The following is a 27,589-nucleotide window of genomic DNA, read 5'->3' as shown; positions in this document are numbered from 1 at the left end:
TCTAAAGCTTAATTTAAAGACTCTACTTCTCTTAATTACATAGCTGTCTTATGTAAGCGTGCATTTTTTACTTTTTTAATGCTATTTATTCATTACTATTCTTAACTGATTTTGTTTCATTTTTTTCATTGTACTTAACTATTTTATTAACATCTTATAAAGCACTTTGAGCTACATCTTTGTATGAAAATGTGCTATATAGATAAGTGTTGCTATGGTTGCCATTGTTGGATGGTTTATACTGTAAGTGGTGCACCTTCCTGTAGAACAGTTTTAATATTTTTAGCCATTCGGTGTGGTGTTGTTCAAATTAAACATGGACATAATAACCAAAAAGATTCTTAATACTTTGTTATTATATAATCATACAACATTGTTCATTATTCATAAATGTAACACAAAATTACTTCTGGACAAACCTTGTAGTATTTAAGAAGAACAGATTATGAAATTGAATAGACAGCAACAGCAGTATTCCCGGGATTGTACCAGATGGTGGTAGTGGTAAGGTGTTTTGTCACGGAAGGGTCCGATGGTGACACTGGCCTCACTTTAGGACCCATCATGTAGATGTGAGAATTCCAAATCTTTGACTTCTTCTGTTTTAGGTCACACTTAATCAGCAACTCTACTTGTGGTCATCATCAAAATGAACAACGAGTTGTCTGCATCTATGGTTAAAATACTTCAGACCTTCTCTTACTTTAGACCCTCAATGGCTTAGAATGGGCTCACAGCAAATCAGAGAAACTGGTCCAAAAGTTTATTCACTTAAAAGAGAATAACATTTACTAAACTATGTTAATTAATGTGCCAAAAGCAAAACCAAAGCAATGATTTTGCCAACTAACCTGGATGGATAGTAGCTGGGCACCCAATGTGCCTCAATATTAGGTGGTTAATTCTTGCACTGTACTTCTGAGCTGATACGTCTTTGATCCAGTATGGTCTCTGGATGGATATCAATGGATATTGATGCAAGGGCAGAGACAAGCAACAGCTAGTTTGGTCTCATATGTAAGTGGGTCTTGGTCTTCCTTACTATACTCCTTGGACCAATAGAGCATTATAGTTTATGAGTTATCGCCCTTTAATATGCCCATGGATCAATCCAGGCTAAGCACAACCTATACTATCTGTTCTGCATGTGGTTCTGGGCTAAAGCAAATGTGTCTCTTGTCTTTTCTGCATCTGCAGCCTCTACTAATGTAGCTGCTTATAAGGCATCAAGTTTCTCTTTTCTCTTGTATTTTATGGTTTTGTGGTTAAAAATAGCTTAATTTATGACTTTCTAAGTGTATCTAATACATACTTTATCACTACAGAGATATATTAAAACATTAGAAAAAAATTAGATGAGAACAGGCCATTCAGCCCAACAAAGCCCACCAGTCCTATCCATTAAATCCTTCAAAATAACATCAAGTCTCTACCTAATTTTTATACATAAATTCACTCCACACAATTATTTAAAGTCCATTCCCATGACAAAAGGGAGGTAAGTCCCTAGATGTACTGTATAGTCTACCTGGTTGTATATGATTTTTCAGAAATTGGGATATATTACAATAAATAAAAATAAAATAAAATAAAAAAAGGAATAGAAAAATTTATTTCTCAGAGAGAAATTAAAGTGTCATAACTGTAATTCTGTTTCTCTCAAGGTTATAGGAAAACATACACTCAACAATGATGGGTGACTAAGTCAGTAGAAATATAGATATCCAAGAGAAAAGGAGAAGGATAAGCAGTACCTTGATGATTTATGAAGAACTGCATCTTTATGATCTTTATGAAATACAAGAGTATTAGTAATCCAGAAGAAGACTGGATGGCCATAGGAAAGCCATTCTACAGCTTGACACCAAGAAATAAGGGCTGTTTATATTGATTTGCATATTCAAAGAGGCATAATTCTGGGAGGAGTCGGGGCGGGACAGAAGGCGCGTGCACGTGCGTTACTTTTCACTCTGATTGGGATTTATGTAGCGGAAGAACGTGAAAGTTTGCGTACGTACAGATTCCTGCATCTGGATTTTTCTGTGCGTACGCACATTCCCGCTTTTGTGCTTACGCCATGTTATAGTGTGAGTTCTACGCACAGCATTATACATGAGGCACCTGGAGCATTCTGTGCAGTTCTGCTAACCAGGGTACAAGAAAGATATAACAACACTTAAAGCTGTGCAGAGGAGAGCCACCAGGAGTATGCCAGAGCTTAAGGGCATTTCGGACTTTGACAGGCTCAGAGAATTAAACTTATTTAAACTGGAGCAGTGGAGACTGTATGGGGACCTACTCCAGGTATTTAAAATTCTCGAAGATCTTAATAAAGTTGATCCAGCAACACTCTTTTGGCTTAAGGGTGAATTCACGTCCTCAAGGACATCAGTGGAAATTAAGGGTAAATACATGTAAAACTGAGGCCAGGAAGCACTTTTTTATGCAAAGAGTTGTGAGACTCTGGAACAAACTACTGGGACATGTAGTTGAAGCAGAAACCTTGACAAGTTTTAAGAAGAATATAGATGAGATATTTGAACAGCTTAGTTATTAGCTAAACAAACAAGCTTGACAAACTAAATGGTCTCCTCTCATTTGTCAAATTTCTTATGTTTCTTAATTTAACAGGATAGCACAAACATGAATGTAAATGTGGAATAAAAGTGGTAAGAATGTATTGTGGGGATATCAGAAAATATACTGTAGGTGAATTATTAGTTTGTGAATAAAAGGTGAACCTTTAATTTGTTGAGTTTTCAAGTGCTTATCATAAAGGGGTTTCAATCATGTTTTCTCAGTAAAGAAACTGTTGCAGGCTTTTAGACCGTAGACATCTTTAAGAGCTGCTTGGATGTAAAAAAATATACAGTATCTGAGATATTCAATGTACCATTATCTTGTTTCATTTAGATTTGCCTACACATAAATATCAAAATGAAAGTGAAGTTAAACTTCTATATCAATCCAGTGAACTTTATCATTAAAAAGTCAAAGTATTGTTTGCTTTAAGCATTAGTGGATCATCCTAACTATTTATGTGATATGGAAACTTAAATGAATAAAAGCACTTGAATCTGAAAAATTGTGTGTATGTGATTACATACTGATTACATTTTCAAAATCAGAATCCAAAGAGAATTGAAAATAATATTCGAAAGTTGATCTCATTACTGTGATTCGAGGACCGGATTTATTTTTATTTTATTTATTTATTTGCAATTAAATATGCTGCAATAATTGCATCATTGCTGACTTGTATCCCCCCAAGCCTTCAATGATAATTACATTTATAGCCTTCAGGAGCCTTAAGGGAAGAGCATTTTGATTAAGTTTATTCAACAGGGACTCTTCCTGCCAAATATTGCATGCAGGGACGGTATCATGTTGCACGTTATGCTTTGGCAAAACAGATAAATTGTCCAGTCAAGTGCAAATCTGTAGCTTTGAGTCTAATTGTCTAGTGTTGTAGTTAAATGAGATTACAGCCAATGGGTGGCCACTGCTTCTTGTGCACTTTTGTAAAAAATAATCATTACAGCTGAAGATAACTTTACAAAAAAAAGTTAATTAAGAGAAAAGAATGGAAACTGTTCATGATATATCTAATATTAAATAAAGAGATGCTAGATGTTTCATATACTGTAGCTGTGTTTGACCACTTTCCTCAAGTGATGGTTGGTGTCTCATTGACGTGGGTTAAAGGGTAGTGCTGGCCACACACCAACCTGGAATTTTCCATGTATCTCTAATATGAAGTAATTAACTTTAGGCAGCTGACATAACTGTGTGAAGTGAGCTTATCAGGAATGTAGTGGCTAGCAAATACTGTAATAACAGCAATATTGGCTTAAAAAAGGATTTGATAACCTATGGAGAAACAATGAAAGGAAAACAGAGATTGTTGTAAAATATTTAAGAGAGTCAAGAACATAGACACTAAAAAACACTCTAAGCAAAAAATAAATATAAGGGAAAAGCAAAAAAATAAAAAGGTGAGAGGTCAAAAACATGAAAGAAAACACAACCAAAGGTCAGTCTTAGCAGTTCTTTAAAGTAACTGAATAACTGTAAAAACAAAGAAACTGCAAATAAATGGTAATAAGAAGCATTGAAACAGTAATTTCTACATCATGCAACAGCAAAAAAGGTGTGGCTGAAGACCAAATTGGACCTGAATTACAGCAGCTTATGGAGTGACTCCAGATATACCTAACACGTGTTAAGGAGCAGCCAGCAAATGGAAATGAAGAAGACAAATCATATCCAAATAAATGAAAACTTGGTGTCATTGTTCAAGCAAGACACAAGTCTGCTTAGCTGGGCCTAAAGGAAGTTCACACTGATTTGACTATTTAATAAGTTCCACCCCAAAATGTTACTTCCTAAAGAGGCTAATCTAAAAAAAATATATATATATTTTTTTAAGAATGGGCAAAAATTCTATGAAACTCTCAAATGTCTAAGCATTAGGCCCAATGTTATGGTCTTCTTTGGGGTTGTATGTCAAGAAACATGCCACATTCAGATATATTTCAGAACTGTGGCCTGGCCGCAAATTAGTTTTATCACTAACAATTGTTCCATCCAGAACAAGTAATGAATTTCTGCTGTTTCATTTAAATAAATTAGATCATTTTAGAAAAGGTCTTTTTCACTTGACAGGAAACAATTACCATAAAATTCCCCTTCAACTGAATTCATTATGAGGACTGGTTATGACATATCAGAGACATTAATCTGATATTTTTATTCATGTCTCATGTTGAGTAGTGGTGTTGAATAAAGAATTACAATTTAGAATGAGGTCTAAACTTGTCTGTAACTTTGAATTTTTGAGGTGAATGTGGGATACGTCTGGATGAAAAAGAACAAATCAATAATCCGGACTGGAATATAGAAGAGTAGGCAGAAACAAACAAGCCAACAAAAATGCTATACAGCAAACTCATTACAAATAGGAAAGCGATCACACAGGAATTCAATTTCAAAGAAATTGTTGTTCATGATTTATCTTAACAAGGGGTTTTCAGCATTTAGGTAGACTTCTTTGTTCTAGAAAAACAATTTCCATGCTAATCTTACCAAATACCAAGCAAATCATGTCTATATACCATTAGACTTGTGTTACACTTACACTTCAGGTTTCAATGCCCAAATCGGAACTGAAGAAAATTAGATTCAGTGTCTGTGCTATTCATGTTACATGTTTTAGGCAATTTCCGATATGAAATGTATGCACTTGACATGTGTTGTAACACAAATAAAGTATAAGCACGGAAAACTTCATTTTTTTATATATTGATGTTTTTCAGTTTCCATATTTTGGGAGGGCCTTGACATTTTTTTCTCAGCATTTTCCTAAACTTCCATTCAGAGAATATATAGTAGATACACAGCAGGTGTCAAGAATAGTGTGACTGTATTGTTAATTGCATGGATAAATCCCAACACCTGGAGAACTATTCGAAATATATGCACACATTTCTCTGACATTTTAACAAGATTTGCTATGCACAAAAAGGTAAATTACATCCTTGAGCAAACATTTTGCTCCAACTGTTTAAACCCTATTATGGCCAGAATTGAAAATCAGAATTCAGTACCACATAATTTTTTGCCTCGGATTTAACCCCCATTAATGTAAATGTGACTTAACTTTATTATATGGAATTTGATATAAACTATTTGGGACATCTGACATGTAATGATCAATGTCAAACAATGATTGGGCCATTTACTACCTCAAGTAGCAGGTAAACTTTAACTCTGCTCTGACAGCATGTTGTAAGAATCTTTCAAATCAAAAAATTAAAAACTAAACTATTTATACTGTAAAATTCCCAGTCGTAACTTTAGATCCTCAGACACCAGTTTGCTTATTATTGAAAGAGCTAAACATTAAAGATGTGGTGAGTTGGACTTTGGTTGTCATGAACCAAAAATCTGGAATACCACCCCAACAGAGACATGCTAAGCTAACACTGTGGATTAATTTGTTAAATATATTAGTAGTGTATATTGATTACATTTTTCCTTTCAGTTTTTGTTCTGCATCCTGTTAAACATTTTGAGCAACATGTCTTGTATAAGGTTGGCATGGTGGTGCAGTGCTAGCGCTGCTGCCTCACAGTAAGGACACCTGGGTTCGCTTTCCGGGTCCTCCCTGCGTGGAGTTTGCATATTCTCTCCGTGTCTGCGTGGGTTTCCTCCTGGTGCTCCGGTTTCCTCCCACAGTCCAAAGACATGCAGGTTAGGTGCATTGGCGATCCTAAATTGTCCCTAGTGTGTGCTTGGTGTGTGTGTGTGTGTGTGCCCTGCGGTAGGCTGGTGCCCTGCCCAGGGATTTGTTCCTTCCTTGTGCCCTGTGTTGGCTGGGATTGGCTCCAGCAGACCCCCGTGACACTGTGTTTGGATATAGCCAGTTGGGTAATGCCTGACTGACTGACTGTCTTATATAAATGTGCTATAGAAATAAATGCTGTTGACCACATAGGCACTTCAAGAGAAATTATCTTAAAGGGCAAAAACATCCACCCCCTGACCACACAAACACCACTGAAGTCTTCTGAACTTATGTACCAATCATCCATTCAAGTTACCTGGGAAGTATGAGTCTTGAGACCTCTGCCACTTTTTCCCTTCTGACTCTTTAAAATATAATGGATTACTTTTTTTACTTTTTTAGTCTAGTTGCTAAAGTCTATAGAATCAAGATTATAACTCTATTTGGCACCAGGCATAACCAACATGATAACTAACCCATGTAAAATGCTGCAGAAATAATGTAGTTTTTTTTAATATTAATGCAGTAGGATTACGTTATGTTATGAACTTTGTATTTTTGCTTATTTTATGAATTTGGCAATCTTCACCTGTGCCTGTTCAATCTTTTCCAAACAGTTTGGCCCTGCACATCCTCACCAGATAAGCCTTTTTCCTTGAGATATTTTTCACGTTATCCATCCACCTCCACTTTGGCCTCTCTCACTTTCTCTTCTCCTGAACTTCCATTCCCATCACTTGTTTGCCCACATAGTCATTGTCACTCCTGATTACATGTACATACCACTTTAACCTACTTTCCTGTACTTTCTTAGAAATCTCTCCCACTTTTGTTGTACCTCTGATTGTCTAGGTTCTTATTCTGTTGTTCTTTGTAACATCGCATATACTTCTCAACATACTCCTTTGTACCACATTCAACTTTTCCTACGCTCCCTTTACTGCCTATGTCTCAGCTTCATACATCATTGATGGTCATACCACTGTCTTAAAAACTTTACCTTCAACTTCAATCTCACAGTAATTCAGATACCTTCTTCCAATTGCTTCATCCACACTTCACTCTGTGGGTTATCTCTAATTCTCCATCTTAGGCTACCACTCAACTTAGATATTTATACTTATCTATTCTTTTTAATAGTTCTTCCTGCAGGCTAACTTCTGAATCCTGATCCTCATTAAACCTCAAATCTTATACTTTTCTTCCATTTATCTTCAATCCTCAATCTTCCAAAGCCCTTCTCCATTGTTTAAGCTTCCTCTCTACTTTCACCTCTCTGGTGCTACTCAACATAATGCCTTCTGCAAAATCAGGCACCGGGGGACTCGTCTTTTATCCAACGAGTCAACACATCCATAACCGAATCAAACAGATAAGAACTTAAAAAAGATCCCTGGTGCAGACCTACTGTAACCAGGATCTTGTCTGTTGTCTCAACACTGCTTTCAACCCATATGCTCAATCCCTTATACATATCCTGGACAATCCTCATATACTTCTCTGGTTCTTCTTTCTCTCTCATACACCTCCAGACCTCTTGATGTGGCACACTATCATAAGCCTTCTTGAAAATCAATAAACACCATGTGCAAACCTTATTGTTTTTCTCAATGCTTCTCTATGAGCTGTCTTAATGTAAAGGCTGAGTTTGTGTCATTCCTCTCTCTGACACAACACTAAACTGCTCCTACTGTATGGTAGGCTCTTCCCTAAGCTTTCTCTCTGTAACCCTCTCACAATTTTTCATTGTGCGTGACATCAGTTTTATCCTTCTAGAGTTTTCACAATCCTGAATATCACCCTTCTCCTTATAAATGGGTACAATCACACTGCTTCTTCACTCCTCTGGTATTCTCTCCTGTTCACCGATCTTCTGAATTAGATCCCACAACACATCTACTCCCTCTTCTCCTAAACTCTTCCACTGGTATTCATTTGGTCCTGATGCCTTTTCATTCTTCATTCTTTTCAGTGCCTCCTTTACTTTCTTCCTCTTTATTCTTGGTACTAGGCCTTCATGTAGGACTTCAACCTCAAATACTATCTTTGGATTTTCTTCATTCAATAGCTTTTCGAAAAAACCCTTCCAACCATTCTTGATCCCATCATGCTCACTAAAGACCGCATCTTAATTCATCTTTCATCTACTTTATTTGACTAACATCCTTCCTAGCCTATTTTTTGTCAGTTCTTTTACTGGCCTTCAACACCAGAAACAAATACAATTTTCTGTATCACCTCTGAGGGCATGTAAGTCTGATTTGTTACAGTACAAAATTCAATCCCTTTCAAAATACAACCAAACAATTAGATTTTTAATCTAATGATTGATTAGGTAATTCTGTGTTTAACAACAATTAAGCCAAAATTGTGTGTTTCAACCAGTATTTCCATGTTTTAGTTAATGGCTGTTTTCAATGGCAGAAATATACAGATTTATTGATAGTGCTATTCAAGTAAATACTAGATGAAAGAGTTAATACCATACTGCAACTGTTGTTTAAGTAATATGCTGGAATTCTATGAGGAAGCAACAAAAGTATACAATCAGAGTGGTGCACATGATATGTGGACTTCAAACCCTGAGGTTGTCTGTTCTAATCCCACTACTGAGACCTTGTGCTATAACTGGAAATGTTACCAATTGTATCTTAAATCTTGTAAGTCATCTTGGATAAAGGTGTCAGCCAAATAATAATAATGTTTTTTGGTATTCCTCTTTATTATGTAGACCTAATCAGAATACCTCAAATATAATACACTTAGCACACTGTCTGGTACTGTAGTGTGATTTTTGAAAAATTAGGTCAGCAGATTTAAGTCTGAAGAGTCATTATTTCAGGTTAGAACTGCTGTGGAGGCTGTTCACATTCATTTTTGATCAATGTTTGTAAGTTTATGATAGTGCTATCTTGAGTTTAGTAGTAGAGTAGCCCTGTTTACTTCAAATGTTCAACCAAAAGTAACGTGCAATAGCGCAATAAACAACAGAAAGAGAAACAGCCATTTTCCTTGACTACTGAAAATGCTCTTTGTCCACGAATACTTTGCTGTTTGCTTAAGAATTACCTAAATGTCTGATCATTAGGTTAAGTAGAAATTGTAATTAGCTCTGCTATATTGTGAGTCTAAGTGTAAACACTGGTTTAACGTTACACAAACATACTGTGCTATTAGTTATAATTTATGATGTCAGAATTTTAGTTCTATGAATTTTGAATGATAGCACAAGATTGTTTCCATCATTCAGGATAGTTTTGTCAATGTGAATAGGAAGAGTGACAGGGAGATGGGTGTCAAGCTGAGACTCTGTTGAGACTGTAGTTGTGTTATACATACATATGCTCTTCAAGTAAGCTGTAAAGAAGAGGAGAGAATAGGAGATTGTTGGTGGTGATCTAAATGAGCATGTGAGAAAGAGTAGAGAGATGATAGAGAAGTTATATGAATGATGGGGAGCAATGGAGAGAAATGGTGAAGGAGATTTTTCCAAGGCAACTGATTTGGTAATAGTTAACAATTTTAGGGAAAAGAAAGCAAATCAGCTTGTGACTTACAGTAATGAACATAGAAAAAGCCAAATAGACTTTCAATGTGCAGAAGATTTCATTTGAAAGAGACTAAGAGTTGTATGGTCATCAATAGGAAAAGTGTGATAGTGTAGCATAAAGTGGTAGTGAGGGTTTCGGAGATCAGAATCAGCAAGAGAATAAAACCAGTGCAAGCAACACCAAGGATACAGTGGTGGAAATTACAATAGGGAGGTCTTAAGAAAAGGAGTAGGGGGAATGTTTCATATGAGATGCAGTCATTTAAAAGTGTGTAGAATAGGGGGAGAAGAAGAGCAAAGCTGTATTGAGAGTATGTGAGGAGGTGTTGCATAGGGCGACAGAAAGTAATCACCTGTGGCTAAAAAGATGTGTTGGTGGAACAGGGAGATGCAGGATGTGAATGAGGCTAAGAAGGAGGTAAAGAAAACATGATACTAGTCAGGGAAGGAGGAAGACAGAGAAATAAATAGACAGCGACAAATATGGAGGCAGAGAAGGCAGTGGCAAGAGACAAGGCACAGGCTTTGGAGGACATGTATGAGAAATTGGAGACAAAAGATGGAGAGAGAAAATGATTTTTAGAAGAGCAAAGGCTAAGAACAAGGGTGGGAAGGGTTTTAGTCAAATAAAGCAGATAAGCAAAGAATGTACATGATAGGATCAAGAATAAACAGAAGGGGTACTTTGATAATCTGTTGAATAAATGAAGAGAATTCAAGGGTAGTATCTAGGGATGCAGCCCGAAATGAAGGGCTAGTACCAAGAATAACGAGGGAGGAAATATAGGCAGCACTGAAAAAAATGAAAAATGGAAAGGCAACAGGACTGGATGAAATACCAATGGAGTTAGAGTTTAGGGGAAGAGGGAGTAGACGTGATGTGAGATCTAATTCAGGAGATCTATGAACAAGGGAGTGGAGGAACAGTTTAATTGGACCAATTTATAAATAGAAGGATGATATTCAGGACTGTGGAATCTCTAAATGCATAAAGGTGATGTTGCACACAATGAATATTTGGGAAAGGGTTATAGAGAGAAGGCTTATGGTAGAGACCTCCCTCGGGGAGAAGCAACTGATGCAGTCTTGGTATTGAGACAGCTCATAGAAAAGCTTTGAGAAAACCAAAAAGGTTTGCATATGGTGTTTATTGATTTGGAGAAGGCTTATGATAGACAGCCACATCAAGAGATGCATGATAAAGAAAGGAGTGCCAGAGAAGTATGTGAGGATTGTCCAGGATATGTATGAGGAAGTGATGCTAAAAGCAATGCTGAGGTAACAGACCAGGAGCCTCATGTATAACGCCGTGCGTAGAACTCACACTATAACATGGCGTAAGCACAAAAGCGGGAATGTGCGTACGCACAGAAAAATCCAGATGCAGGAATCTGTGTGCACGCATACTTTCACGTTCTTCCACTACATAAATCCCGATCAGCGTGAAAAGTAACGCACGTGCACGCGCCTTCTGTCCCGCCCCAACTCCTCCCAGAATTACGCCTCTTTGAATATGCAAATCAATATAAATAGCCTTCTGTGAAAAGACAATGGGAAAAGCACAGGGGAAAATATAAGAATTTCAGCAAATACCAAGTGGAGGCAAAGGAAAAACGTACTATTTGTTGGTTTAAACAGTGGTATAATCAACAAAAGGAAGTTGATCGAGTGACAGAGTGTTGGAGAAACTCGAAAGATCCAAGTTCACAAAGTCGCACAGTGCCCGAAATAAAAAAGAAATCACATATCAAAGTCGGTGTGAAAAGGCGACTCGCAGCGGACCGTCTGAGTGTCATATGAAAGCTTATGAGGGTACAGACAAAAAAAAATAGGCACACAGTGGGAAAAAAGCACAAAATATCAACTTTAATCTCGAAAATTCCACTTTAATCACATAGTTTATTTTGCCATTAAAGTAGAACATCATAAACTTCATCTTAAAATCGTTTATTTTACTAGTTTCTCAAGTAGCACGTTAAATGCTTTGTTCTGTGTTTGATCTTCTATGTGCTCTATGTGTGTGAATCACTACGTGCTTCCGTTCTTTCTCTTTCTCCGACAGTACACATAATCCATTACATTCGAGATATTACAGCTCTCTGAATAATTAAAATACTGAGATGTATACGTGATATAATTTTCATGATGATAGGAATGAAAGCATGTTATTAAACATGGGAACACGGTGGCGCAGTGATTGTTCATATCTCACGCAAGAGGCTTGCTGTGCCATGTGCGACCTTCGATGAAATCATTTATTACAGAAGTACTGTCTTTTCAAACGTACTAACCTCCAATTCCTGTACTTACTTTTCTTTCTCCAAATGCCCAATCGCCACACAATCAGCTCTGTAATAGACGTTAAGCCATCTGTAAGCTTAGAACAACGATTCTTCAAAACTTTTAAGGAACATTGAAATATCTACATGTTTAATTATTGTATTTGTCTATCTTTCCAGTGTCGCGTCAGCACCAACAAGAATACAACGCAATGCAGGAACAATCCCTGAACTAGCTAGCGCTGTGGCACCGTGTCCTCACATGTTTAATTATTAACTATACAGATTATTTAAATGAATTTAAAGTTTTATCTGTATAATATAATCAGCATATTTTGCTGCATTTCATCTTAAAAATGAATACCGTCATCATATGTAAATACGCTCTTTATAAAGTGGCGCAGGTTGTGCAATATTATAACTGTAGTGCAAGTTTACAGTGATGTAATTGTACTTATAGGTACTTACAGTTCTACAAGGAGTATTTGATGGACTGATTTAGTGCGTTTAGAGTTCTTGGGACCTTTTCTAAACCGCGAAGTCCGTACTGGGAAGTCTCTATAAAGTGTTTTGCCATGGCTCAGGCAGCGTCTGCTTCATGCTGTATATCGATATTTCTCTTTCCGATCAGCTGCTACTGTGATTCCCCACTCAGATACAGTGATATAAATACTCCGAGTGGTGCAGTGAGAGTAATATGGAAAAAGATGATCTGCTGTGGCAACCCTTAATGGGAGCAGCTGAAAGAAGAAGAAGATGCAGTGAGAGTTACAACGCTAAAGCAGTTATGATATTTGGAATACTATGGCTATTCCCTGGACCATTATATTGCTGCAGGTTAATTACAATCAGATGCATTACACTAATAAACAATATGCAGTTAGTTTCAGTGTATTTATAAAGCCGCTTGAGGAATGTGGAGCTAAGAAAGAAAGGGTGATCACACAGGAACAGTAGCACTGCTTTGACGCTGGGTGCCGCCAGTCTGCAAAACCGATCGGAGAAATTGCGTACGCCAAGGTATGAGTTACCGTGGAAATGTGCGTGGCTTTAGGCCAAGTTTAGGTTTTATACATCACGATTTGAGCGTGGAAACGGGAGTACGCAACATTTCTGTGCGTACGCATCGTTTATACATGAGGCCCCAGGGAACTCATGTATAACGCCGTGCGTAGAACTCACACTATAACATGGCGTAAGCACAAAAGCGGGAATGTGCGTACGCACAGAAAAATCCAGATGCAGGAATCTGTACGTACGCAAACTTTCACGTTCTTCCACTACATAAATCCAGATCAGCGTGAACAGTAACGCACGTGCACGCGCCTTCTGTCCCGCCCCAACTCCTCCCAGAATTACGCCTCTTTGAATATGCAAATCGATATAAATAGCCTTCTGTGAAAAGATAATGGGAAAAGCACAGGGGAAAATATAAGAATTTCAGCGAATACCAAGTGGAGGCAAAGGAAAAACATACTATTTGTTGGTTTAAACAGTGGTATAATCAACAAAAGGAAGTTGATCGAGTGACAGAGTGTCGGAGAAACTCGAAGGCTCAACTTCACAAAGTCGCACAGTGCCCGAAATAAAAAAGAAATCACATATCAAAGTCGCTGTGAAAAGGCGAGTCGTAGCCCACCGTCTGAGTGTCATATGAAAGCTTATTAGGGTACAAACAAAAAAAAGGCACACAGTGGGGAAAAAAGCACGAAATGTCAACTTTAATCTCGAAATTTCCACTTTAAATCGTAGTTTATTTTGCCATTAAGGTAGAACACCATAAACTTCATCTTAAAATCGTTTAATTTACTAGTTTCTCAAATCCCATTGTAATTAAAGTGGCATGTTAAATGCTTTGTTCTATATTTGATCTTCTATGTGCTCTATGTGTGAATCACTACCTGCTTTTTAAACGGGCTTTCTCTTTCTCCGACAGGACACATAATTCATTCCATTCGTGATATTACAACTCTCTGAATAATTAAAATTCTGAGATGTATACGTGGTATTTTTTTCATGATGATAGGAATGAAAGCATGTTATTAAACATGGGGACACGGTGGCGCAGTGCTTGTTCATGTCTCACACAAGAGGCTTGCTGCGGCATGCGCAACCTTCAATGAAATAATTTATCACAGCAGTACTGTCTCTTTCAAACATACTAACCTCCAATTCCTGTCCTTACTTTTCTTTCTCCAAAAACCCAATCGCCACACAATAAGCTATGTAATAGACGTGAAGCCATCTGTAAGCTTAGAACTTTGATTCTTCAAAACTTTTAAGGAACATTGAAATATCTTAGTAGTACGTGTTTAATTATTATATCCGTCTATCTTTCCAGTGTCGCGTCAGCACCAGCAAGAATACAGCACAAGGCGGGAACAATTTACTGAACTAGCTAGAGCTGCGGCACCGTGTCCTCATATGTTTAATTATTAACAATGCAGATTATTTAAATGAAGTTAAAGTTTTATCTGTATAATATAATCAACATGTTTTGCTGCATTTCGTCTTAGAAATGAATACCGTCATCACATGTAAATACACGCTTTATAAAGTGGCGCAGGTTGTGCAATATTACAACTGTAGTGCAAGTTTACAGTGGGGTAATTGTACTTATAAGTACAAACAGTTCTACAAGGAGCACTTGATGGACTGATTTAGTGCGTTTATAGTTCTTGGGATGAAACTGTTTCTAAACCGCGAAGTCCGTACAGGGACTAAAGCATTTTGCTGTGGTTCAGGCAGTATCTGCTTCATGCTGTGTACCGATAATTCTCTTTCCGATCAGCTGCTGCTGTGATTTCCCACTCAGATACAGTGATATAAATACTCCGAGTGGTGCAGTGAGAGTAATATGGAAAAAGATGATCTGCTGTTACAACCCTTAACAGGAGCAGCTGAAAGAAGAAGAAGATGCAGTGAGAGTTACAACGCTAAAGCAGTTATGGTATTTGGAATACTATGGCTATTCCCTGGACCATTATATTGCTACAGGTTAATTACAATCAGATGCATTACACTAATAAACAATATGCAGTTAATTTCAGTGTATTTATAAAGCCGCGCCAGGAATGTGGATCTAAGAAAGAAAGGGTGATCACGCAGGAACAGTAGCACTGCTTTGATGCTGGGTGCCGCCAGTCTGCAAAACCGGGCGGATAAATTGCGTACGCCAAGGTATGAGTTACCGTGGAAATGTGCGTGGCTTTACGCCAAGTTTAGGTTTTATACATCGCGATTTGAGTGTGGAAACGTTCGTACGCTGTGCGTACGCACCGTTTATACATGAGGCCCCAGATTTTAGTTAGAGTAGGTCTGCACCAGAGTTCTTCTTTAAGTCCTTACCACATTGATTTGGTTATGGATGTACTAACTCGTGTAATAAAAGACCAATCCCCCTGCTACATTCTTTTTTCTGATGACATTGTGTTGTGTAATACCAGAAAGAAGAAAGTGGAGAGGAAGTTGGAAGAACAGAGACGTTTCTTTGAAAGACAGAGGATTGAAGATAAATGGGAAGAAGACAGAACATTTGAGGTTTTAAGGAGGTTCAGGATTCAGAAGTGAGCCTGCAGGGAGAGTTATTTAAAAGGATGGATGCTTTCTAGGATCAATGGTAGCCAAAGGTAGCAGTGTGGATGGAATAATTGGAAGAAAGTATCAGGAATATTGTGTAACTGAAGAATGTAAGCAAAGGTTAAAGGTTTATTGTAAAAGTGTTTATATTTAAATGGGTTCAAATGTTATTAGATAAAAAACAATATCTATCAGCTTCCATATCAAACTTAGATTTTCAGGAAGAAAAAGTAACAAATAAATAGATAAGTGTTCTGAACCCAAACACATACATGGCTGTGGCCCATATTGCCTAATTTTCAGCTTTAAGTCCTATGGGTTTATTATTAGCTTTGCAGGATTTTTACTGATTCCTCTTGGCGCATTTGTTCTAACTCCTTTTAGTTTCTAAAACTTCTGTTGCTTGCCATTGCGGAATAAAACAACAGACAGGCTACTCTTGCCCTATGTCAGTGTTACTAAGACTTAAATATGAAATGTAAACCTTCTTTAAAGCTGGTTCTTTTTAACAAGCTGAAGCAGTCACCCTTTCAATATTTTCCATAAAATGCTTTTTTTTTCAACTTTAACAAGTGGCACAGTCTCTCTTGGCAAGGAGTTTGCCCATAGCATGATGCTGTCAATATCATATGCATGGTAGAGACAGTGCATCTTTGGCATAGCAGCACAGCTAGGTCTGTACTATAAAACTCACAATTTTGTTCCCATATGACAGGAGCTTTGTCCTTAAATTTAGGTTGTTCATTCGACTGCACTCCAGAAAACCCCTAAAATACTTGCATTGTTTTGGACTAATCCTTTCTCCCATACAGACCAGTGTTTGTGGCCTATTAAACCATTTTTACTCCATCAAAACAAACTCTGGAGATCCAAGAACAGAATTGCTGGTCTCTTTGTAGTAACTGCTGAGTGGTAGCTTCTATTTTTAGAAGCCATTAATGCTCAACAGGCTACTTTAATAAAGTTGTCTACTCCTTTCCTAATAAACGGATGTCTGTTACTTCCTTTATATTTTCTACAGATGTGTCCTATAATCAGCCTAATGTTTGACATTTTGACATGACATTTTTTTTCGAAGTTAGAAATGAATACACTAGCAGATTTTTACTTTGCATTAAGCCACAGACAAATCTTGTCATTAAAAGCAATCTTGAAATTTATCTGCATGAAGCACAAGTACTGTTTGAAACCAGCTACATTTAAAACTATGTGGGTGAGCAAGAGCTTATACAATGTGGTGAGCTTCTCACAACATGTAAAATTGACAGGATGTTTAGGATGAAGTAAAGGTTCTCAGGTGCAAAGGTCACTGGAGTTGATCTGCACAGAGACAGGAGTGCTGTCAGTGAAGCATTTCAGGGCAATATATTCACAGATTCATTGTTTTTTTTTCTGAAGATATACAGTGCCACTTTTAAAGAGGGATGAATACATCATAAATTGGTTACATCTTCCTAAACCGAATGAAGCTACAGAGAATTTTACCAGGTGAATGTGTTTTTTATTTTGCATTTTACCAGTCAGTAGTCACATTGTTTAAGCAAACTAATATTTTATGGATAATTTGTTACTTGTGTTAAGAAAGACTGAAGAGTCTTACAATGCTGTGCACTGGTTGCATTCTGTGACAAAACTAGACGAAACACACTGAAAATGCTTAAGTCAAGGCTTATCAGTGTTAGTCCTGGTGGGCCACAGTAGCTCTAGGTTTTTGTTCCAACCCTGTTGCTTAATTAGCAAAACAATCTTGCCAGTAGGAGGTCTTATTTAAGATCATGACTTGTTAGTGTTTTAACTGTTCAGTGTCAAGTCATTCTTAAATTGTAGATTTTTTTTCTCTTTTTACTGATATCATCCAAATGATATCTTTACCAGGAAAAGAAAATCCGAACACATTTCTCCAGTTTTGATGTCACTACACTGGTTACCTGTGTCATTCAGAATTGACTTTAAAATTCTGCTTATGGTTTATAAAGCCTTAAATAATCTCGCCCCGTCTTATATATCGGAATGTCTGACACCTTATATTCCAAATCGTAACCTCAGATCCTCAACTGAGTGTCTCCTTAGAATTCCAAGAGCAAAACTTAAGAAGTGGTGAGGCGGCCTTCTGCTGTTATGCACCTAAAATCTGGAATAGCCTGCCAGTAGGAATTCACCAGGCTAATACAGTGGAGCACTTTAAAAAACTACTGAAAACACATTATTTTAACATGGCCTTCTCATAACTTCACTGTAATTTAATCCTGATACTCTGTATATCCAATTCATTATAAAAACTATTCATTCAAAATCTGTACTAACCCCTACTCTCTCTTCTGTTTCCTTTTCCGGTGTCCTGCGCCACCACCATCTACCCAAAGCACCATGATGTTCCAACAATGATGGATGGATTAAAAGCCAGAAGTCTGTATGACCATCAGCATCAAGTGACTCCGTGAGAACCCGAACTACAAAGAGGACTATTTCATTTATGTTAGGTAGAATGCCCAGAGGGGACTGGGTGGTCTCGTGGCCTGGAACCCCTACAGATTTTATTTTTTTCTCCAGCCTTCTGGAGTTTTTTTTTTTGTTTTTTCTGTCCACCCTGGCCATCGGACCTTACACCTTTTCTATGTTAACTAATGTTGTCTTATTTTAATTTTGCATTTTGTCTGTTATTTTTCTTTTCTTCATTATGTAAAGCACTTTGAGCTACTTTTTGTATGAAAATGTGCTATATAAATAAATGTTGTTGTTGTAGCAATGAAAAGTTAAAAGTAGTTTAAAGTAGTAGTGATTCCTTAATGGGAGAAAAAAGTCAAGGAAAATAAAGAATAACTGGTGTCACAAACTCGACAAAGAGGCATAGCAAGGTTTGGGTCAGCCACTCGTATATTGCTTCCCGGCTGCAAAATTCAATAAAGTGATAGCACTGATGTGCACAAATTGGAGCCCAAAGCAGAACTGAGGGGATAGGGGAAAGGTGATAGCTTTTAAAGGCCAGTATAGGAAATGACATCAGAGGGGCCGAAACTGGAAGGGTGTTCATCCATAGACTCGAACCCGGAAGTGACGTCAAAGGGGTCAGAACCAGAATTGACGTCATCAGGGCCAGCTGGAATTTCCCATGAACGGTCAGCAGAAAAGCAAGAAAAATAGTCAGTGCACTCTGTCCCATCCCGGTCTGGCTCGGAATTACCCTCATTCAAGCCCTTTAGCTGCCTCCCATGCACACATGTGCGACACTGGATAGACCACCATTTAAGTGTCTTAGATTTAAGCATTAACACTAGTAGAAAAGCGAGGGCATATGTTGGCAGGTGGTTGACTTCAACGCGATATATGTAGGCAGGTGACTAGTGTCAACATGCCGATCAGGCACAAGTGGCTGTAGAAACAGAGAGGACAATAAGAAATTAACTAGCAGTGGATATTCAGTAAGCAGGTTTCGCTTAAGGAAGAAGTGTGTAAAGAATTTACTGGACTGAGCAATTTTTTAGTGGTCAGGAATGATTAGGAGGGTGACAGTGCAAGGGTTCATTAACATGAAGGAATACAAATCATATGAGTGGAGGACTTTTAAGGAAGGAATTAAAGGGGGCACAAAGTTAGGAGGACACACGAAGAAAACCTCACAGAAAAGACAAACAGCAGGCAGTTGAGGGGAAGAAGATTACAGGAGCTTAAGGGACGAGGACTAAAATAACTGTAGCAGCTCTTCAATCTAAATTCATAGCTATAATTTTTTAGTTTTATCATTTAAGTTAATTCATTTTAATAAAAAGTTCAGCAGTTTTATTAATCCAAAGTCAAATTATAATAATGAAGCCAATGCAATGCAAGTCCTGTTGGATGTTGGACGTTTTAGATAACAGCTTGGAAGAGCCAGTCTTCTATCAGGGCTACATCTACAAGAGATGCCAGCTGATCCAGCACCTCGAACTCAGAGTGGCTGAACTGGACAAAGAGTTGGCTGGCCTATGTTTTTGCAGAGAATTGGCAGATCTGGCCCAGGTGTCCTTTAGAGGTGCACACTGTTTCTCTAATTTGGCACGGGAGGAGACTCCAGACCAGACACGTAGTTAGAGGTGGGTCACAAAGCACAGGGTAAAGGGTCCACACAGTCCAGGGTCATCAACCCCAGAATTGGAAATGTCAAACCGTTGTCAGGTCCTTGCAGAACTGGATGGTGTTTCTGAAGATTCTGAGGTGGTAGGCAGGGATGAGAATCCCCAACAGTCCACCTCAAAAACAGTTCCCAGAAAAAGAGAGGTAGTGATAGCGGAGGACTCAATCATTAGAGGAATTGAAGCACAGGTTTGCTTCTGAACAGATCGTCTTGCATGGTGTGTTGCCTTCCAGATGCACAGGTGGTAGACCTCCCTAGAAGGTTTGATAGGATGTTGGCTAAAGCGGGGGAGGAGCTAGTGGTCATTGTCCATGTTATGTACAAGGCTGAAGTATAGAACTGACAAGGTAGTCTTTTCTTAAGTTCTGCCTTTGCCAAGTGACAGTCCAGGTATGACCAAGGAGATTAGAAGGCTTAATGCATGGCTCAAATCTTGGTGTAGGGTAGAAGGGTATAGGCTTATGGAGTATTAGGACTTCTTTTGAAGCAGATGGAACCTGTTCTGCCACGATGGATTACATCTGAACCCCATGGGCACCAATGTGTTGGGGAGGTGTATTAGTAAGTTAGTCGAGGATTGTTTAAAATAAGATACAGGATGGGGGCAGGGAGTTTAAGAAAGGCCGGGTTTAGAACTATAAATGAAGGAACAAAAAAAAAAAAAAACGTAAAAATAAAAATGCATACTAATGTAAATTATAGCTCAAAATTTAGGTTCAAAAGTAAAATATGTAACACATTAAAAATTGCTTGCCTTAATGCTAGAAGTATCAAAAATAAAACAACGTTGGAGCTATATGTAGCTGAACATAATTAGGATATTATAGCAATAAACCGGGCTAAATAACAAGGATGAGAATGAATATAACACAGAGGGATACATGTTTTTTAGGAGGATTGACATAAACAGCAACCCTGCCTCCTTTTCTGATCAGAATTCAAATGCTCATCCTATTCAGTTGGAAGGTGAGAGAGTTTAGGACAGGCCAGTTTTAGATCTATACACAGAACAACAAACAATGGTGTAGAAATTAAAATGCATAGTAATGTACAGTAAATTCTAAGCAAACTTTAAACGTAGGAGTAACACATTAAAAAAGCTTGCCTTAATGCTAGAAGTATCAAAAATAAGGTAAATGAGTTGGAGTTGTATGTAGCAGAGCAGAATTATGATATTATAGCAATAACAGAAACCTGACTAAACAACAAATATGGGGATGAGTGTAACAGAGCGATACACATTTTTTAGGAAGGACAGACAGAACAGAACAGAACAGAAAAGGAGGTGGGGTTGCTGTTTATGCCAAACAGGATTTAAATGTAAGTCCTCTTCAGTTGGATGATGAGCCCCATCTTAGTGAGGACATGTGGCTTCGCCTGAAAATATTAGGAAAAGAGGTCTTATTTTAGGAGTGTTTTATAGACCACTCAATTCAGACAGTAATTTCAACACACATCTTTTTAATAATATCAAAAAGGCAAGTTTACAGGGAGATATTATAGTCATGGGGGACTTCAAGGTTATGCCAGTTAATATCTGGATAATTACACACCAAGCACACACTGGGGCCAATTTAGAATCTCCAATCCACCTAACCTGCATGTCTTTGGACTGTGGGAGGAAACCGGAGCGCCCGGAGGAAACCCACACAGACACGGGGAGAACAAACAAACTCCACGGAGGGAGGACCCGGGAAGCAAACCCAGGTCCCCCAACTGCGAGGCAGCAGTGCCACCCACTGCGCCACCGTGCCGCCCTAATATAATACAAATCTCAGTATTTTGTACAGATGCAAAGACTAAAATTGTTAAGTTGAACTTTGGTAAGGCTAATTTTGACCAGATGCGACAAAGTCTAAGTAGGATACACTGGGATAAGCTTTTAAGTGTGGAGACAGTTGAGGAGCAGTGGAACAGGTTTTAAAATGTTTTACATGTAATGCAGGACAGATACATACCTAAATTTGGAATTAATAGGAAACTAAAAAATAACTCCACGGTGGATTAATAAAGATTTAAAAAAAGAAGTTGCAAAGGAAAAAACTGCTTTATAAGGCATATAAGACTAATGACTAAAAAGTGAATTGTAGAGCATATGAGAACATGAGAGCAACCATTAAAAAGGATATCAGGGAGGCTAAAAGACAGTTTAAGAGGAATATAGCAGATAAGGTGAAAGAAAACCCTAAGAGATTCTTTCAGTATTTTAGTAGTAAAAGAACAGTCAAGGAGGAGGTGAAATGCATCAGAAATAGTAAAGGGGAATTAAAAGATACAGACAGTGAAATAGCAGATGCCCTAAACTTACATTTTTCTGAGGAGTTTACAAGTGAGCAAGTGGATAACCACCCAGAGGTAAATGGGACTACTAAGGAGGTACTGAGGCATTTGGAAATTGTAGAGAGAGAAGTGCTGCTCAGATCAAATAAGATGAAATCAAACAAATCACCAGGACCAGATAATGTTTACCCTTGATTTCTTAAGGAGGCTAGAGAGTACATATATAAACATTTGACACATATTTTTAGGTAGTCACTGCGCACTGGAGAGATTCCGATGGGATGATATTTGCCATTTTCCAGTCCATTATATAAAAAGGGTGACAGAGCAGATACAAGCAACTATAGGCCAGTAAGCTTAACATGCATCACAGGAAAATTAATGGAAGAAATTAAGGATAAGATTGAGCAACACCTGGCAAAGACAGGAGTTATTCTAAACAGTCAGCATGGGTTCAGAAGAGGGAGGTTGTATTTTACTAACATGCTGGAATTCTATGAGGAGGCAACAAAAGGATACAATCAAAGTGGAGCATGTATTTATCTGGACTTTCAGAAAGTATTTGATAAGGTGCCACATGAGAGGTTGTGCATCAAATTAAAAGAAGAGGGAGTTCAGGGTGATGTTTTTAGATGGGTACAGAATTGGCTCAGACACAGGAAGCAGAGGGTGATGGTGCGAGCAACGTCATCAGAACTGGCCCATGTTAAGAGTGGTGTTCCATAGGGGTCAGGGCTAGGGCCACTGCTAAATAAAATAAATGATTTAAATAAGAATATAAGTAACAAGGTGGTTAAGTTTGCAGATGATACCAAGATAGGTGGATTAGCAGATAATTTGGAATCCGTTATCATTACAGAAGGACTTGGATAGGACACAGGCTTGGGCATATTTGTGGCAGATGAAATTTAATGTCAGTAAATGTAAAGTATTACACATATGAAATAAAAATGTTAGGTTTCAATACACAATGGATGGTTGGAAAAATCAAGAGTACACCTTACGAGAAGGATTTAGGAGTCATAGTGGACTGTAAGCTATTGACTTCCCGACAGTGTTCAGAAACCATTAAGAAGGCCAACAGAATGTTAGGTTATGTAGCATGATGTGTGGAGTACAAGTCCAAGAAGGTTATGCTCAACCTCTATAATGCACTGATGAGGGCTCATCTGGAGTACTGTGTGCAGTTTTGGTCTCCAGGCTACAAAAAGGACATAACAGCACTAGAGAAGGTCCAGAGAAGAGCAACTAGGCTGATGCCAGGGCTAGAGGGGATGAGTTATAAAATTAAAGAGCTGAGCCTATACAGTTTAAGCAAAAGAAGATTAAGAGGTGACAGGATTGAAGTTTTTAAATTATGAAGGGAATTAGATACAGTGGATCGAGACTTATTTTAAAATTAGGTCATCAAGAACAGGGGGACACAGTTGGAAATTTGTTAAGGGTAAATTTCACACAAACATTAGGAAGTTTTTCTTCACACAAAGAACGATAGACACTTGGAATAAGCTACCAAGTAGTATGGGAGACAGTAATACCTTGGGGACTTTCAAAACTCAACTTGATGTTTTTAGGAAGAAATAAGTGACTAGGACTGGTGAGCTTTGTTGGGCTGAATGTTCTCAGTGCTTGGAACAGTGTGGATGTAAAGACTAAAACTTAAAATTAATATTGGTAGAGAAAACTTTGAGCAGATACGGTAAAGTCTAAGGAGGATAGACAGATGCGCTTTTAAAATGTGGAGGCAGTTGAGAAGCAGTGGAACAGATTTAAAACATTTTACACAAAATGCAGGACAGGTACATACCTCAGTTTGTAAGAAAAGAAGAAAAAAAAAAAACCCTATAGTGAGTTAATAAAAAGTTGAAAAAGCAGCTGCAAAGAAAAAAAAAAAAAAAAAAAAAGTTGTACACCTTACACAAGACATAACTTCCAACATTAATCATTAGTTGTATGAGAGCAGAAGGGCAACAATTAAGAAGAATAATAGGGAAGCTAAAAGGCACTTTGAAAGGAATATAGCAGAGAAGGCAAAAGATAACCCAACAATAACAGTCAAGGAGGAGATAATGTACATCAGGAATAATAAATTGACATGTTTCTGAAGTCTTTACAAGTGAGGAAACTGATAACCTCCTAGCAGTAAAAGGGACTACTAAGGGAGATACTGAGGGATTTGGGAAGTATAGGGGGAGAAGTACTGCTTGGATAAAATAGGCTGAAATCAAACAAATCATCTGGAACAGGAGTTATTTATCTTCAGGTCCTTAGGAAGGTTACCAAGTATATAATTTAGGAAGTCACTGCACACAGAGCAAATTCTGAAACACTGGAAAATGGCAATTATCCTGTTACATGAAAATGATGATTGGGCAAATCCAAGCAATTACACGTCAGAAAGCTTAATGTGCATCACAGGTTAGTTAATGGAAGGAATTATAGAAAGGATTGAGCAACACATTGCAAGAACAGGAATTTTACTGAATAGTTGGCATTGAATATAAATAAGATGATTAAGTTTGCAGATGATGCCAGACTAGGTGGATCTGTTGAATCATCACAGAGGGACCTGGACAGCATACAGGCTTGGGCAGATTTGTGGAAGACTAAACTTAATGCAAGTAAAATATTACACTTAGGAATTTAAAATGTTAGGTATGAATTCACAACGGGAGGTTTAAAAATTGAAAGTATACCTCCTAAAAAATCCTTTTTTTTTTTTTTAATATATAAAGGAGTCATAGTGGACTCCACTTCCAGACAGTGGACAGAAGCCTTTAAAAAGGAGACTAACAGAAGGTCAGGTTACTTTGTTCCCTCATGTATAGAGATAAGTCCAAGGAAGTTATGCAGCGCACACAGGGCTTGTGGGGTTGGCATTGGCTCCCCAGAATTCTAAACTGGCAGTTCCAGTATCCATTTGTGTATGCAGTACAGAGATTCTAACTGAAAACTGAGTAGTCTGTAGAAGATGCAAGACTAAGGTAACACCAAGGTGTCTGACCCATTTTTGGAGTACAATTGCTTTTAAACGTTTCCATCATCCCAGGATACCCTGGTGGAACAATTGGACCAAAGTCTAATTACACATGTAAAAAACAGAAGTGAATATTGCTAGATGTGCCAAATTCCTGTTTCTACTATTTTTTTGCACTTCCTTCTCTTAATTGCCATGTCAAAAGGCCAAGGCTGTGCCAACCATTTAAGGATTATTGAATATCATGTGCAGAGATATACAGCAATTCGAAAGCTAACAATTTTAGTTTTGTACTTCACTTTCCCTGACAGTGGTTTGTTGTGTAGTCTTATGACCCAAGGGTAAAATCTTCTATTAGGGGGGTAATGGGGGGGGGGGGGGGGGTATCAGAGAGAGGTGACCACTGACTTGTATGTCACTCGCATGAAAACTCTTATATAAAACAGTTGAGAAATGGTTTAATTGCACCTGTTAAAAATGAAATGTTAATCAAGGCATGTGGGCCCTCCTGTACAAAGTGTTGCTTAGATTCCATAGTGACAATTCACTTTCTAACCGTGAGGGGGGTGGAGAAAGTAAGTATATACTGTTTTATAAGTCTTTTGTATGCGCACCAAGTGCCAAAAAGGTTTTATAAATCTCAAATTGATCAGGTAGGGGTGTGTGTACATCCTTTTAGCCAATCCTATTCCCGGATGGATTTTTTTGCTACGTGGTTACTGACCTTTTTGAATACTCAATCTAATGACCCTATAAAAAGTTGCCGACGTTCCCAAGGGACCTCTTTAGTAAACCCATGACAGAGGAAACGAGGCAGAAAATGAGGGAGAATCAAAAAAAATTTCAGGGCACTATGGAAGTCAAGGGTTAGAAGTAGCTGAATGGTGAGGATTGCAGTGTGTCAAGGTGGTGAACTGCCACCGGTACACAGTGTGAATCGATGTATGCACAGGCCAAGTTAGATAAACCTGGAAAAAATTTTGCCAAGTAAAACATTGTTGTAAGAATTCCATTCAATGTACATCTTCCAAACATCTTTGAAATGCCATTGCACAGAGGTCAATGTTTCTGCACAATATTTTGCAAGCTGTCAATGATGAAACAGGCAATGGCAATGTGGAGCTTTACACCAGTATGAGGCGTGTCAAACACCATTTGTTAATTAGGTCAGACTTCAAGTCCTCCTCTCTTGGTGTACCCAATACCACCTGTAGGTAAGATTATACAAGTTATTTAATAAACAATTGCAATCTTAGACTTGCTATCCAAGAAGCCAGCCATCACAGAGCAGGACCCTAAAGTCTGCTTCCCAAAGAACTTGGGAAAATTGTAAAGAATCTTGTCAAGTTTTGCAAAATTAGTAATAAATGTGAGCATCACAATCAGTAATGAAGGAGCATATGGTTTACAAAAGCAAATTCATTTTGTGATGGTGATTATGACCCTGTGTTCGGATTCAGCGGGTTAGAAAATGGATGGATGGACTATCAAAACATGATCAGTAAAATTGAACTGATTAAATAGGGGTTGGGGAGTAAATTGACTTTTGCTCCCTTTGCTCACCTGAACAGGTTTTGTGTTGGATGGTCCCTATTGTAGGCTGTAGTTGTGCACTCAACTCCGTAGAGGTGTCGGGCTTTGTGAGAAAGGGGAGGACAAGAAAAATCAAAACCCCCACACACCGCCTTTAGCTATATCCTCCAACGATAACCGTCAATGGCAGTGTTCAGTTGTACACCTTTAGACAAAAATAGGCTGCACAAAAACAGCCAATAATGCTTAAGGCATACACTTAAACAGCACACAGGTAATTGACATGCTTTAAGTGGAATACTTTGACTTGCAATTCACTTAAAATACCCGCTCCATGTGGCCAGAGAATAAAAAAAAAAAAAAAAAAGTCTGCAATGGACTTGCATATTGATAATCTTTAGAAATTTATGCAACATTGAGTGGAACCTTGCTTAAATTTACAAAATAGTATTACATGATTAAGCATTTAAAAAAAAAAAAAAGATTATAAAGTGGCCTCAGTCCAAGGCATTGCCTAGTGATGCCAGACAAATTTGCCTCTCAACTGGAAGGTTGAGGTAAAGATTAACTATATTGGGCACAGATCCCAGACTGATGGGAAAGTTTAATAAAAGGATTAGGCGGTCAACTAAACCCAGACCCCTATTATACTACCTATCCCTACAAGGGAGACCTGCTGTTTTAGCTCCTGTCCCTATGAAGGGAACCAAGGTTTTTCATTGCATACCAAGTTTTAATGTAATCTGCTGCTTTGCAGCCAGTCATTCTTAAAGCAAAATGGCAAAGCCATTTAAGGCTTTAATGCAGTTGCTTGGATTGTATCCAAAGTTTAAACACCAATCAATCATTTTCTGTATCTATTGGCTGGATATAGTTTATACCAGCATCAAAATGACCACAATTGTAGTCTGCTGTTGTAGGAAGAGGGTTTAACTTCTAAACCTGCAAATGGCTTTTGAAAAATACAACTACAAAAAGTTAATGTTAAATTGCA

General features: G+C 37.9%; 1 protein-coding gene across 1 annotated transcript in view; it reads right to left on the bottom strand.

The window, feature by feature from the left end:
* LOC114648962 (zona pellucida sperm-binding protein 3-like) overlaps positions 1–27,589 on the bottom strand; it is a 73,127-nt gene that overhangs the window by 42,865 nt on the left and 2,673 nt on the right. The window lies entirely within an intron of this gene.

The sequence above is a fragment of the Erpetoichthys calabaricus genome, chromosome 3, assembly GCF_900747795.2.
Source record: "Erpetoichthys calabaricus chromosome 3, fErpCal1.3, whole genome shotgun sequence".
NCBI lineage: Eukaryota > Metazoa > Chordata > Cladistia > Polypteriformes > Polypteridae > Erpetoichthys > Erpetoichthys calabaricus.
Note: the sequence above shows the minus strand (reverse complement) of the source record. Positions and strands in the feature narration are given on the sequence as shown.